This window comes from Lycium ferocissimum, chromosome 1, assembly GCF_029784015.1.
Source record: "Lycium ferocissimum isolate CSIRO_LF1 chromosome 1, AGI_CSIRO_Lferr_CH_V1, whole genome shotgun sequence".
Taxonomy (NCBI): domain Eukaryota; kingdom Viridiplantae; phylum Streptophyta; class Magnoliopsida; order Solanales; family Solanaceae; genus Lycium; species Lycium ferocissimum.
In genome coordinates, this window is record NC_081342.1 from 16,385,392 (window position 1) to 16,402,315 (window position 16,924).

Consider the following 16,924-nt stretch of genomic DNA (forward strand, 5'->3'; position numbering starts at 1 on the left):
ATATATTGTTTATTGCGGCACTTTAATTTAAACAATAACAAATTCTCTGACATTGTCAACCTTTTTTTTCCCTTTCTTTTTCCCTACTTTATGCAAGAGAAAGGTGGGGTTGATGGATTATTAATGGATTTGGAGTATAAGGAAGCACGCGATTTGAAAACTATCTAAATCATGTCGGCTGTGTACATTCATGTATCTTAGAATTGTTTTGTTCTCCAAGCAGAATGGAGCACATCACATCAAATGGTCAAACTTTTTAATTACCATTTATGTTGATGCAAATACTATGGACATATCGCATGTCAGGGTTGGAACATATTTTGACCTAAATAATACTTCATTTCAAATAATTAACAAGAATAATACAATATTTTAAAAATTTACAGAAATAGAATAAATGAGTAACGTTTTAGGTAATATTTTATTAAAAAAAATTACAAAAAAAGTTAGGACGGACGGAATAACGAAACCGTAATATGTAATTATGAATAACGTTTTACAAGTATTTTATTACTGAAAGTTACGACTCTCTGATTCTATTAATTACTCTCTGTTAAAGTAAAACTTGTGGGTCCAAGTGATTTTCATTTCTCTCACTCCTTTTTTCTGTGCTTCTTTTCGTACTTTTTTCTCCTATTTCTCTCTCTCTTTTATTTCTTTCTAACAAACTCACCAAAAATGATACATAACGAAAGAAATTTGCACAATTAAAGTGGAGATTTAAGTTCCATAGAAGTCCCTCACTCATTTTCCTTTTTCTAAACACACATTAATTCTTATTTACTTCTTCAACTGGAAAAAAAAAAAGTTTTATTTAATACACATACTTTTGTCACTAAAGTTTATTTAATTAAACCTTTTTTTTCTTTTTTTGAAATATCTATCTCTTTGTAATTAATAATACTTTTACAATCAAAGATGATATTTAAAATTGTATTGTAATTATATTATGATAAACAAATATCTTTGCATACTTTTTCGAAATATGTAAAGACAACAATGCACTTCGGCCACAAGGAACAAAAAGTCATAAAAAGAGCAGCTCGTGTATCAATCAAATTTTACAACGGAATAAATTTTACTTATGTTTATTTAAATTGAATGGTCTTCAATTTTATCTTTTATCTTAGGAAATTGTGTAGAAACTATAATATACATTGTAGTATAGGAGATTTCTCACTTTTGTAAGAAAAAGTAAGAAAATAAGCATAGAAAAAATGTGTGAGAGAAATGAAAATCATCTTGGACCCACAAATTGTACTTTAGCAGAGAGTAATTAGTAGAATCAGAGAGTCGTAACTCCCAGTAACTCGTGATGCTTTACGTTTTATATTTTCGTTATTCCATCTGTCCTAACTTTTTTCCATTAAAATATTTTAATAAAATATTACCTAAAACGTTACTCACAACTACGTTTATTCTATTTCTGTAAATTAAAAGTATTGTATTATTCTTGTTAATTGTTCTAAATAATGTATTATTTTGGTCAAAATTTCATATTAATTAATTCATGTAACAACTATAGTGCCGGTCCAACTGCTGATCGAAACTGTGCTTCGCTTAAGCATAGGCAAAATTCAGAGTTTAGAGTTGATAAATTTATAACTTATATTAATGATATGAGATTATTATAAGTATACATTTTTGTTACACCTGTACACATAATTTGAAGTCAGAAGTAATAAATTTAACCAAATTATACGCCCTAAATCCGCCTTTGAGCATGCAACAAGTGAGTGGAGAGTATTTGGCTTTGAAGCCACTCCGTTAGTTTAATTTGCAAAAGGGCTACTCATTTTCTTTTCCTTTATTTTTTCATTTTAGGGTTAAGGATTGTGGTCCCGGGGTCACTTTATAATTTTAAAAATAATTTTAAAAACTTTGGAGTTTACAACTTATACACTTAAGTCTCCTTTCACTTATTATTAAAATATACAAAAGTCCCCTCTCTCTCCTCACTTCTTCCCAACTCCCGCTCTAAAAAAATTGAAGTTTCCATCAGAATTCTCCCTCTCCCCCAATCTTGGTAACGTTCCTGCCGTCCATTCCAGGTAGTTTCTTTAATTTAGCAACTCCTCCAGAGCATTTAGAGCTCCATTTTGCCATGAAAGTTGTTATTATTTTACGAACTCGATAGAACCCTAGTGTTCATAAAGTTGAGATTTTTTTTTCTCTAAATTTTGGAAGTTTCGCCTGTTTTTTGCTAGAAATATGTGTTATCTCTACTTATTTTGCTTATTTCCATCTTTGTTTTTCTGTTTTTGCTTTTTGTAAAGTATTGTCTATTAATAGACTTTTGGTCGATTATTCTTGTTTTTTTGTTGTGGCTGATCAACGTCACTGTGTTGTTTGTATATAGATTATAAAAAATGGTTAGAACTAGAGGAAGAGGAGGGCACATAATTCAAACCCATTCTAGGGCCACATCTGATGATAGAAAAAGAAAAGGTAGAGAAGTTAGCCGAGAAGGTAAAAGAAGAAAACCGTAGAACCGAAACGAAGCATACCTCAAGAGAATAATGACGCGTATAGTGTCGGCGAGGCGAAAGAGATGATCCCCATGTTTTTGAGGAGTCTGGTGGTGATGAAAATGTTGATCCCTTGTTGTTGCCATATTGTGCAAGGGCAATTGACGTCGACAAGTATGGTCTGATCAATTGGCTGGATGATTACGAATCGTTTCCAACAAAAGTTTTAAGCAGAGTAGGTCGACATTGTTTCGTCAATTTTAAAACATCGATAAAAGTTCATAAACTTAGGAAAATGTTCGTGCATTTCGTTTTGGTCACTTAAGAAAAATATCGAACACTTCAATAGATTCAATGGAATGTTGGTGTACTATACGTTCTTCGTTATGTGGTTCAAGAAGAAGCGCGAGACGTGGTTCTGTGAACGACAAGCCCGTGTATTTTGGCTGAATGAGTTTTCTTTGATCACCGGTCTAAACCGTGGATCATATCCTGTACCGACCAGAGAGGAAAGGGCACTTAAGAAAGGCAGCATTCTCGCACAAAAGTTTGTCGCGATAGCAAGATTTCGCAAAAGTTGTTGGCGGTGATCGCAGGCCTAGGCCGACCAAAGAGGAAAGCTCAAATGTTGTCAATGGGTTTCTCGCACACAATAGCGTTTGCCAAAGACGTGTCGAGGGCGCGGATCATGACACGATAAAAAATGGCAGACGATTTGGAGTTCTTCGCAGCTATCCTTGGGGAAAGGAATCATTTGAACTCACTCTGGACTACTTGAAGAACAAGATAGACATTCCCAAGCACCACCAAGTGCACGCGGAGAAAAGGGTTGCATCATATGCTCTCTATGGCTTCCACTGAGCATTCATGGTGAATATTATAGACCACTGGTGCAGTAGTGTCACGACCCAACCGGAGGGCCATGACGGGCACCCGGAGCTAACCCCCGAGCACCCTCTCATCATACTTTCATAATCATCTATAGGTGAGCCACATGGCTAACTCATAATTACCATGCATCAATAACGCAAATTCCACCGAACTAAGACACCATTTTATATAAATATGATCAACTATGCCCATATATACACAAGCTGACAAGGCTGTCAAAATGATATACAAAAGGTGAACCGACCAAATTGAGGGATATCTAGCTATACACATCTGTCTGCGAGCCTCTACAAAGAGCAAGTAATATCATAAAGACGGGACACGATCCCGCCATGCCCATATATGTACACAAAAGAATAATACCAACTATTGCAGCTCCGGATCAATTGGAGCACCTCTATGCAATCACTGATGAAGCAGCCTAAAGGTCTGGTCTGTCTCCCTGCCTACCTGCGGGCATGAAGGCAGCGTCCACAAACAAAAAGGACATCAGTACAAACAATGCACTGAGTATGTAAGGCATGAATAGTAATATGATAAAAGTATGGAGAATAACGTAAGACAAATGAATCATTTATACCTCATAATACCTCTTAAGACGTTCAACATGCTTACTTAACCTTTCTCTACAGAAGACATTTCATACCTATACATATAATGATACCATACCCGACCATATAGGTTCGGTGTCATCCATATCCGGCCATAACAAGGCTCGGTGTTGTCCATACCCAACTGCAGTGGTCTGCGCGCAATAGGTATCATACCCGGCCATATATGCGCGGTGTCACAAAATAGCTATATACATATATGACATACATGAGTACCCAAGGGAACATTACAACTCTATCAGAGTGACATAAAGTCAGTAAACCCCCGATTTCTATTATGGAATCACCATCATCATTATCATCATCACTATGGAGAGTTTTCACTAAATGTATCTCAAGAATATTGAAAGTCATAAACTTCTAGCATTTCTAGGAATAGAACATTGCGAATATCTTGGATGGAATCTTTAGAATTGAACTCATCATCATAATCGTTATCGTTATCATCGCAATGAACATTGTCAACAATATCATAAGAATCTCAAGAATTATGAGCTTATAGAATTTACAGGAATAAGAATATTGTGGATATCATGTATAGGTTCACCATTAGGGAATCATGCCTTTTGAAAGAAAGGGTTAGCCTTACATACCTTTACGACTCCTCATTTACTTAATATTCTCCTCCAAGGTCCGCAAAATCTACATTTAAAAGGATTCATACTAAGGTTAAGTCTTAAAAACACTCTTAAGTTTAAACTAGAATGATTGACGAGCTAACGAAATCTGGGTCGCACTTCCTCTATTTCATCGACTTCTACCATATTACAAAACAACTCCTAAACAGCAATAACAACATCCACAATATCATAATCAAGTAGTTATATTCAATTAAACCTCAAAACTCATTCTCATAATCAATTTATATTAACAACTCAACACAACCCTTTATACACCTGTATACAACACTCCCCTCATCATCACTATTTCCCCTCATAACAAGATTATACTCAAAACATTCTAATAATTATAACCCAAGTTAATTTACTACTCAAAATATCATCAAATCCATATTTGAACTTCCTCTTCCACTTTCTTCCCTCACTCAAGTTGTTCAACAACCAAGCATTCTTAATAACATGTAATAGATGTGAAAGCTAACCTTTTATCACATAAGGATAAGCTTTGGAATTCTGTCACGCCCCAAAACCCACCCTAGACATGACCGTCATCCGACGTCATGAACAACATCGGAAGAACCTAAACGACACAATAATAACACTTGAACCTGCCAGGTTCAATATTCGCCTCCAACAGTATATAAAATAAATGTAACATCAAGTTCCTTTACATAATCTTTCCTTATTAAATTAAACAAGGTTATAAGTAACTGCATATATGAGGATCATAATTATGAAATAAAATCAGCGGAAGTCTAATATAAGTAAATAGTCATAAACGTGGCAAACACCCATTAAGTAGCACGAGACTTTGACAATCTACCCACAATTCTGACAACTATTTATGGAGCTTCTAAGAGACACAAAGAATATCTAATTCGGACGCACTAAAATCTAGAATAATAAATGAAACAGAAGTTGTCCTACCAACAAGGATGTGGGCTCACTAAATTAACAAAAGAGTGAAGAAGTTCTCCCAAGCATCGTAGAGAGTGTCACGAACCTGTCGTTACCTAACATACCATAAAAACAACAGTATGCACCGAGTACTTTCGTACTCAAGGAGTGCCTCAGTGGAGACAACAAGTAATATAAAAATAAAATATAATAATATATAAAGAAATCATTCTCGAAGATCAGAAAACCAATGTAAGAAACCTTTATTCGGTACAGTATCTCAATAAGAATTATCAAAACCGATTATAAAGCCTTTTGTCAAGTTACAACTTTCAATTATGCCTTTCAAATTGATTATGATTGTCAACAACATTTCCATGAGAGAATAAGAATATCAAACATGCCAATACAGGCCCAAGAATCAATCACATCGAAGGCTGATGACCTGTAGAGGTTCCTAAACACACACCACACCGGAATATGTAATTCTTGGTGGCTATCCTTCCTCCCGAATAGCTAGGCATAAACCGTACTCCCGGTAGCGAACCCGGTAGTGGCCACTCTTCCTCCCGAATGGCTAGGCAATTACCACACTAGGATCAATATCAACAACACTGCGCAATACACCAGAATATGGATTCACGGTGGCTACTCTTCTTCCCGAATGGCAAGGCAATTAATACACCCTGGTAGCGAACCCGTGTTGGCCACTCTTCCTCCCAAATGGCAAGGCAATTAATACCCTGCAGCGAATCCGTGTGGCCACTCTTTCTCCCGAACGGCAAGGCAATTAATACACTAGGATCCATAGTGGCTACTCTTCCTCCCGAATAACAAGGCAAAACACAACAAAGTTTCGTAGCATAGAGCCAATTCATAATGCATTTGTAAGGTAGCCACATCATCAATTGTCATTAAAGTTCATTATGCCATATCGAAAGAATAAGTCATTCCAATCAATGTTTTGAAAACGTATAACTTCTTTACGAAAGATTTTCATGTCCCAATTCATCAATGAGAATGTCATTACCAACTCTTAACTATCATTATTAAGCATCTCTCATAGAGGAAAACATTCATAATATCTTATACATATATAGGGTTTGTTACAATCTAAGTTTAATGTGGGTTTGTCCCCTCACACACATTAACCACCATTTAGACATGATTTAGAGTTCAAGAAACATGAAAAGATTACTTTTCCTTTCTTTCATTAAAGAACCTTGAATAAAATTTATACTTCCAACAATAGTTTCAAAAAGTGATTTTCATTCAACATAAGTTTTTAAAAGAGAGACATACAAATCACTTTTATAGTCAAAAATGATTTTGAAAAGAGACATACCTTAATACGTTAAACAAATTTTAACAATTCACTTTCCTAATGAAGAACACCCAAACCCTAGCTTGAATCACTTTGGGAAGAATTATCACGCAAACCACAGGTTTTGGTCACAAGAATCATGGGTTTGATGTTAGAATGGATTAGTAATGTTAAGGGTGCCCTTACCTTTGATTTGAAGACTTGGAGGAATGATTTTTGTCCTTAGGGTTTGGGAGAATGAAAAAAAATGGGAACAAAATAAGACCATACCCATTATAAACCAAATTTTCTGCCAGAAACGGTGAAAGTACGGCCACAAAGTACGTCCCGTACTTTGAAGTTCGTCCCGTACTTGTAGCCCGTACTTTGTCTGCCAAAAACACTAAGGAACGGAAGAAGTACGGCCTAAAAGGACGTCCCGTACTTTAAAGGACATCCCGTACTTTCTGGGCGTACTTTGGGCGAAATTTCCAGCTTTTGCGCCCTTCAAGAAATGGACATAACTTTTCTTGGGCTAAGCGACCTACCATTGGAAAGATATTTCAAAGATCTACAACTTTCATCAAGGAAGGTTTTCCAAATTCGCTACACATTTTCATGAAAATCGCCCAGAAGACAGACCTACCAAAACTTAAGCGAATTTAAGAGCCCTTAAGAACTTCAATTGTTGGTTTGACTTCAAAACGACCATCTTCCACCCGAATTCATCAAGAATGGATTAATATAGATATAATATCATCTTAACACTAGATTTTTATACACTCACACCTAGTTCAAGTTTACGGAGTGTTGCAAATTCCACTTGAATGAAACCCCAACTTCAACACCAAATGAATTCTTGGATTCTACAAACCCTAGCGAGCCTCCCAGCACTTGAATATCTTGATTTTTGCCTTTTGATCTTTGATTTCACTTGGGTTTGGTTAAATATATTTGGAAGAAGGTTCTAGAGCTCTCAAGAACTTGGGAAATGTTGAAAATGAAATAAAATGAGTAAGGGTCGGATATATATATAACTTAAAAATTTGGCCCGACCCGGATTTACGGTCAACTTTACGGACCGTAAAAATTATACGATCCGTATAATTGGACCGTAAAATCCCACCAGTGGTTCGCCCTTTTCTAGAATCGATTTACGGTGGAGGTCAGCCAGATATATGATCCGTAAAAATTATACGGTCTGTATATCCAACCGTAAAACCCACTTTTCCCCAAAACATATTCTTCGTCGATTTGTTCAACCCGTAATCCTTCCAATACCTGCTAAACATGAACTTAACCCTTTATAACTATAAGATAAACTTGTCTAATCTCATTTAACCTTGATAACCCCCGCATCCAAGACTAGAACCACCGACACACGACGAATCTCAAAGTACAAAAACCACGAGGTGTAACAAGTAGAGTATAGACTGTGTCTTGTTTATTTTTCACTCAGTTTTTATTTCTGAGATTACAGGTCTGTGCATATGAAGTTTTTCCTGCACTTGGAAGGAATACTAGGAAATCAGAGGAGGTTCCTTTCCCTATTCCTAGGATTCTTAGGTGGCACATGAAGAAAATGGAGTAATTCGCTGAAGGAGATCTATTTAAGAGAGCTGGAGTTATTAAGGTATAAATTTGGAGTCTATTATTAATTTTTTAGCAAAAAGATAAGCTTAATGTTAATGTTTTCTTTATTTGTAGATGGTGCACCCTTACCTCATCCCTACAGTGCGTGAGTTGGAGTAGGATTACAAGAAAAATCTGTTGTCATATGATGATGAAAATAATGATCCAATCATTGATGAGTTGGAGCGTGAACTTAAAGCCGAGACTGTTTTGATTACAACAAAAAATTCATCGAAGGCTTCTAGTAGGAAGGGGAAGGAGTCCAGGGAGCATTTTGATGAGAATTGTACTCAAGAGGCCGAGGATAATCATTCAGAAGATCTTGGTGGTAATTCAGCCGCAAAAGATAATGTTGGTGTTGGGACATCTATGGGTCGTGCTGCACCAAGTGGGCAGGTGGAGCATGAGTAACTGAAGCACCGTGTGGAAAAGATTGAGAAGTCTTTGAAGGTTCTTGTCGCTTATGTTGAGGGGGAAAGAATTAGAAAGAGCGAGAAGGCCAAGAAGAAAAAGGAGACTCTCAATGAAGCTGCTGGTGAGGTTGATGTTGATCAACCAATTGCTCAACATGTCGATGTGCCAAATGCTCAAGATATCCATGTGACAAGTGCTCAAGATCTCTCTGTGCCAACTGATCAAGATCTCCCTGCTGCTGTGTCTGCTACTGAAGTTGAGAAGGAGTCTGCTACTGAAGTTGTGAATGAAAAAGAAGTCCTATTTCTTGAAGTCGAGATCGCCTCTTGAAAGAGAAGGAAAAAGAAGTCCCCATTCTTTGAAGTCGAGATCCTATTCTTTGAAGGAGAGAAGGAAAAAGAAGTCCCCGCGTTTAAGTTGAGGTAGAAAAAGAAGTCCCCAATGATGAAGCGAGAATGAAAAAGAAGTCTAATGATGAAGCTAATGTTGAGTTTGACGTACAAAGTTGTGTCATTGTTGTCGAGGAAATTAATGGCTCCATCAAGGAGTAATTTGATATTTGGGTTGTAACAAACAATTAATTTGTGTGTAGTGGATGATAACAAATAATTTTATTGCTTAGTTTTAACTGTTTTTACTTTAACAAACAATTTATGTCAACTGTGTTGTTGCCTTATGAATTTGGACGGGCAAATTTTTGTAAGTGGTAATTTATGACAAGGTTGGAGCATTGCAACATTTGTATTTAACTGTGTTGTTGCTCTGTGGATTTGAATGTGCTTTTGTTTATTATAGACTTGAGTTAATGTTTATGATTATCGACTGTGAGTATGTATTGAATGTTTATTATAGACTTGATTATTATTATAGACTATGACTAAGATTTATACGCAAACTCATATAAATAAAATTTGTTTCATATTCTTAATAATTCATCATACATACGCACAAAATGAAAGACCCAATCCCACTACAGACCCATTAGACATTTCCAAATAGCAAACATTGCTAATGAACAATACAACAACATCCTGCCAAATAGCAGTTGATATATAAACCAGGCCACTATTTGCCTAAAAAGGCTATAATTAAATAAAATAAAATAAATAAAAAGACTTGATGCTATTTTAACATTATATTAACACTTTATTATACCATATTAGAGTCCCCATCCATTATACACATGATCCAAAGAGCTTTAGAACAACTAATGGTCCTAAACCAGGCCAATATTTGCCTAAAAAGGTTATAATTAAATTAAATAAAATACATAAAAAGACTTGATGCTATTTTAACATTATATTAACACTTTATTACATCATATTAGAGTCCTCATCCATTATACACATGATCCAAAGAGCTTTAGAACAACTAATGGTAAATATAACACTACTATCCAATAAGTCTGACAATAGGCTAATGTTCTCAAAGCACAACCTTGTTCCAAGGAGGACCATTACTTGTTCTAAAGATCTTTGGATCATGTGTATAATGGATGGGGACTCTAATATCATGTGATAAAGTGTTATTATAGTGTTAAAATAACATCAAGTCTTTTTATTTATTTTATTTTATTTAATTATAACCTTTTTAGGCAAATATTTGATGATTAGGGACCATTACTTGTTCTAAAGATCTTTGGATCATATGTATAATGGATGGGGACTCTAATATGACGTAATAAAGTGTTAATATAATGTCAAAATAGCATCAAGTATTTTTATTTATTTTATTTAATTTAATTATAGCCTTTTTAGGCAAATATTTGATGATTAAGGACCATTGCTTGTTCTAAACCTCTTTGGATCATGTGTATAATAGATGGGGACTCTAATATGATGTAATAAAGTGTTAATATAATGTTAAAATAGCATCAAGTCTTTTTATTTATTTTATTTAATTTAATAAAATCCTTTTTTAGGCAAATATTTGATGATTAAGGATCATTACTTGTTCTAAAGATCTTTGGATCATGTGTATGATAGATGAGGACTCTAATATGATGTAATAAAGTGTTAATATAGTGTTAAAATAGCATCAAGTCTTTTTATTTATTTTATTTTATTTAATTATAGCCTTTTTAGGCAAATCGTGGCCTGGTTTATATATCAACTGCAGTAGAGTACAGACAAACTACGGAATCTATAATATACTTTACTCATTTGCTATTATACACTTTTGATATATTATAGACCTATTCACCGTCCCTTAGATTTACGCAGTTTGGGGTTGGTTTGAGGTTTGACTTATTTTTTTTTTAATTTTTTAATTATTTTTAAGAGGTTTACATTCACCAAGCTTGTCATTCCAAAACAGTCCCCTTTATTTACTTGGTCTATAATATACCGACGGTCTATAATAGGCTATAGCTTGTGGTTATTATAGATATTGTATTTGTTTGGTTATTCATCAACTTAGCTTGTGGTTATTATAGATATGGTAGTTGTTTGGTTATTAATCAACTCATCAAACAACATTAAGTCAACAGTATGCAGAAAATAAAGTAAGAACACAAAGATCGTAACATAAACTATTTTCATTAATATGGTGGATTTTTACATAACAAAATAAAACCCCAAAATACCACCCAAAGCTTTCAGCGATGAAAGTCCAAAAACTTCCATCTACCACTTTCATCACTGAAACCTTATACAAAAATATACTTAAAATTACTATTCTAGGGGGATGGTGTGTGTGTGTGTGTGGGGGGGGGGGGGGGGTTATCAGAGTAAGCATCAGGGTCAACACCCTCGAGCTCAAGAAGCACATGCAGGATGCGCGCGATTCTGCAAATGAAAATTTCCAACCGCTCCCTATCCTCTCCAAGGCCCCTAAAGAGCCTCTGGAAATCGTTCCTAAGGAGTAGCAACTCAGGATGTGGTGCTCTGAACTGAGGGTGACGGTTTGCTCTGTTCCTAATCCTTCTCGCCATTGTTGATCAGAAAGTTTTTAGGAGTCTTTTGTGATGAGATGGTATATTTGAAATAGGCTTAGGCGATTTATAGACTGATGACCTCGGTTTAGTGAATCGACGGCTAATGTGTGAGCGACGTGTGTCAATGCGCATGGAGGTAGCGCATAATATTGGGTTTGATTTGACATAACCACAGGCTTTTTGAATTTTTATTGGTGGCGTTTGGCGGTTCAGCAGTCGATGGGCTTTAAAGGCGATTATATATCATATACGTTATCTAGTATAAACTAGATATTAAGTTTATTATTTACTATACGTAGTGAAGATATTTAGAACACAGTCGTGGTTTATTATATACAATTATACAGTTGATTAATATTGAACTGACATTCAAGAAAAACACAATGAAATACATTCACTGAAATATTTAATTGAAGAATCAAAAACTGCAAAGTACAAGAAAAGCATATTTAATTGAAGAAATTTCGGCACGTTATTCTCTTGTGGCTACTTCCCTTGCAAATTGAGCACTTGTTTCTCCTCCCTTTTACATATCCTTTGGGCTTAAAGGATTTTGCGATGCCAGGGATACACTTTATTCTCTTCCTTCCAAATTGGTTTGGCTGCCCATCATGCTCTTCGACATCAACATCATGATCATCCGTATCAACATCATGATCATCTGTATCCATTGAATGATCATCCATGCTCTCATTTTGCATTGAATTTGCATCCACTGGCTGTTGTGGCTGTGGTAGGGGTGGGGGTGTTGCGGCTGATGTTGACGCTGCTTGAGACCTCTCAATAACATTTATTCTCAAAACAAGCCTACAACTATCAGCAGCAACATCAAGCATATACAACACCACATGCCTATCATTCGTTATGAAAGAAGGGTGAGCTTTTCCCCTAGTGGGCAGAGCATTAACCATATAACTAATGCGCAAGTCGCCAGGGTCACAATCTAACTCTCCGCTTTCCTTTACGCTCTCAATCAAATCGTTATACGTACCATTGCGACGCACGGCGATCGGCACTGTCAGCTTACTCGCAGAATTTCAAATCCAACATTTTAGGGTCTCCACCCATTAACCCATGTAATCACCACCTACTATAACATATTCTCCAATAGACTCCATACTAAAGATTTAATAGACTATTGCTATGGTCTATTTGGTCGATGCCTAGACTTAGAACAGTACCAGGTTCAGACCAAAAAAACAGTAGGGATACGACTCTTTTAATGGAGAATTGACTCCACAAAAGGATTAGAACAAAAAACGAACTCCACTACCAGTAAACGCAAACGGAATTGACACCTGATAATTGAGCCTTGACAACAATGGCGAAAATAATTTGAGCTTCTTTTCAATGATTTCTAAGAGATTTAAGTTACAATGACTGAAGTGGGGAATAAATCCGTCGTTTGGGATTGATTTTCAGATGAAAAGCCAGAAATTTGGCTGGAAACGGGAACGGAAAAGTGCAGAAATGGGGAGCATCCCTGCTGTTGGAGGGAACAAAAAAATTTGTGTTGCTAAATTGGGATAATTAAATGTTGGTGGTTGGGGGCTGTTTTGTATTTTTTAAAACTTTGGGTATAGGAGTGACAATATGAGAGACTTCATTTGATGATGTCATAAATAGTGGCCCTTTAGCAAATTCTTTGAGACTTATGGCCTTTTGTCAAAATAAGTGTTGAGAGTGACCTTTTAGCAAACTCCCCGAGTGAGTGAGTGGACCAATACTTTGTTGATCTCTTCATACACATACGAAGTGATAGGGAAGAGAAAATGACCACTTTTCCAGTATTCACTTTTGAGAATTATTAATGGAGATTTAAATATAGAGATAAGACTGATTGGCAAGATTGAGAAAGAGAAGTGATTTATCAGTATGATATACTTTTAACGAGAAGCCAAATTAAACTCCATAACTACAGGTGTTCTCCACCAAACTAAAGTTCAGTGTATTTCAACTTTAGACCCGGCTACTTTAGTTTAGATTCCAAAGTTAATATTTAGCTAAACGCGTAAGCGAAGTTAGCGGTTTCGTTACACTCTAGATTGACCATATATGCATTAACATCTTTATTCAACAATTTTTGTTTAATATCAAAAGACACACATTGCAATAAAAAATAAAAAAAAAATCGACACTGAGCCTAGCTAGCTCAACCCAAAAATTAGTTCGACAGAAGTAAGGATTATCCAATACTCCATCTACTCTAAAATAAATAAATTTGTTAATTAAGAATATTAATTAAAGGGTAATTTTGTCGGTATTACCCTTTTATTTCTTCTCAAATTTTCTTAAAAAAAAAGATAGTCAATATTGAGACATTTGGAAGACCCATTAAAGAGAAGATAATTTTGAAAAAAAAAGTAATTAATACATCTTTGGATTTTAAAAATTCATTTACTTTTTACGATAAAAAGGTACTAAAAATTCATTTATATTAATGGAGGGAGTATATCTAAGAAGGTAAATAATCATCATCCCATGTGAGGACTCAACACATTATCCCAAGGAGGTATCAATAAAGAGATGAAGTCGCATTTTTGGAAATAAATTTCAAACTCAAGACTCAAGATGACACTAAGTGAAATAGTTATGTATGTCTAAATCTTAATTGGCTTAAATTACCGATTATCGCATACTAGTAGACACAACAAACGTATTGAATTAGTTGAGATGCGAGCGATAGATTTCAATATGATCTAGACTCAAAAACACATTATAATCTTGATCCAATATCATTTATATTAAAAGACACATGTTATTCAAAACTGCATTAATTATAACTTAATTATATGCAGCATGGAACCCACTACTCCACTAGCATAGATGCTCTCATCTTTCGTTGGTTGTAAGTTTCATCATAAGGAATAATATCCGGTATCTCCACACATACTGATGATGTTAAATAGGAGTAATAATAAAAAAAAAATACTCTTACTTTTTAAAATAACCACAGGTGAATTCTTAAATAACTCATTAGTAGAGTTATTATTTGTCTTACATCTTAGGCATGCAAAATTCAATCTTCACAAAAACTCTTCCTTTCTCCCACTTTCCTAGACTTCCTCCTCCCCAAAGAAAAAGGAAAAAGAGACTATGGAATCCTAATAAACTCCAAATTATTACTCCTGTTTTAATTTATTCGTCTTACTTTTCTTTTAATCTAATTTTAAAAAGGATGTTTTTTTCCTAATTTGAAAACTCTTTAATTTTAATATCTCACGTGACATAATTAAAACCACAAAATTAAAAGTCATTTTGATTCGTTAAACATATTTTTTATGTAAGACTAGAAGATTATAAAGTTTCTTTCTTTTGTCTTAAATTTCATGTCAAATCAAAGTATCAAATTATAACACACAAAAAGAAACAGAGGGAGTATATGCTTTCTTAATTTTCACGTTCCTTAATCTTAAAAGAAAGAAATTCATATTCTGATGCATTTTCAAAAGTCCGTTTTGAGTGCTTCATCTTTCAAAAAGTTCCTTTTTGCTATCAGAACCTATCAGCTTTCTTTCTTTTCTGTCTTTTTAAGGGGCTAAATGACCAATTCTTGACACGTAGACTCACTATGTTCTTGCAAATGCTCATGTAGAACAATTGAAGCACATTTTTGTTAATAGTAGTATTAAATATGTGCTCGATATGGAGAAGACAACTTAATTATAACTATAATAATGTTCTTAAATGTATATGCTAAATGATGATGCGTTAACTATTAATCATGCTTTAACCTTGTGGCCGTTGTGGATTGGCAGCAAATTAAATATCATTACCCATTTTTTGACACAATTTTATGTTGTCGACGGGAGATAGTAAGGGGTCGTTTAGTTAGTTTGTGGAGCACGGGATAATTTTATTTAAATATAAAATAATAAAATATGATTTTATTTTATCTCACATTTTGTTAAAGTTTTGCCATGGGAATTAGCAATACTAAAATTACTAATCTCCGGATGAAGAAAAATATCACTTTCAAAGCTCTTCCCGAGGTCTTGTAAATTAAAGAAATTAAGGTTAAAATTAGAAATGAAATGCTTTATATTATGTCATGCAGATTTTATTTTTAATTAAATGAACTAAATATCTACAAAAAATATATTTACTAACTAATTCTATCATTAGTTAATCCCCATATTATAATCTCAACATTATATTTTTTATTCTTGATAGACCCTCGGCTCAAGAAAAACGTATTTCAGAACAAGGTTTGAAAGAAATGCAAGAGTAAAAAAGCTGTGATGAAAATTTTGAAGAAAGGAAAGTACTGACAGTACAAAGAAACAAAATCGAAGGATAATATAATGCAAGCATAATGATAATAGTATTTGTAAGGAAACAAATCGATTCTATAGATCAAAACCTTGCTCTACTCCAGGGAAGAGAAAAACGCTCGATTACCTCTAACCGTGTATCTTAATTCTCAATCTCCATGCTAACCTGTCTAAGAAAATCTTCCTCGGTCTACCTCTACATCTCCTCAAACCTAATATCGCCAATCGCTCGCACCTCCTAACTGTGACACCTGTGCTCCTCCCCTTCACATGCTTGAACTATCTTAGCCTCATTTCTCGCATCTCATCCACCACAGAGGCTACTTCCACTTTGCCTCGTATATATTCATTCATAATACACATCCATCCAAAGCATCCTCATTTTTGCTATCTCCATCTTCTGAACGTGCGAGTTTTGACCGTCCAATACTCCACTCCGTACAACATAGTCAGTCTAACAGCTACTCTATGGAACTTACTTTTAAGTGTCGGTGACACAGTCTTATCACATAGGATACTATATGCGAGCTTCAATTTCACTCACCCCGCTCCGTTACGATGTGCGATACTGCGATGTCCTCGTCAATCTCCCCATCTCCTTAATTAAGACCCAAGATACTTGAATCTTCCTCTCAAGGGGATGACTTGTGCATCAATCCTCACTTCCCTATCTGCGTCCTGTAATGCGACACTGAACTTGCACTCGATGTACTCTATTTTAATCCTGCTCAGCCTCAAGCCTTTAGACTCTAGGGTCTGCATGTCTCCAATCAGTGGCGGAGCCAGGATTTTCATCCAGGGGGTTCAAAAATTCTAAAAGGTAAATATACGAAGAAGTCAGGGGGTTCAACACCTACTATATATACAAAATAAAATAAT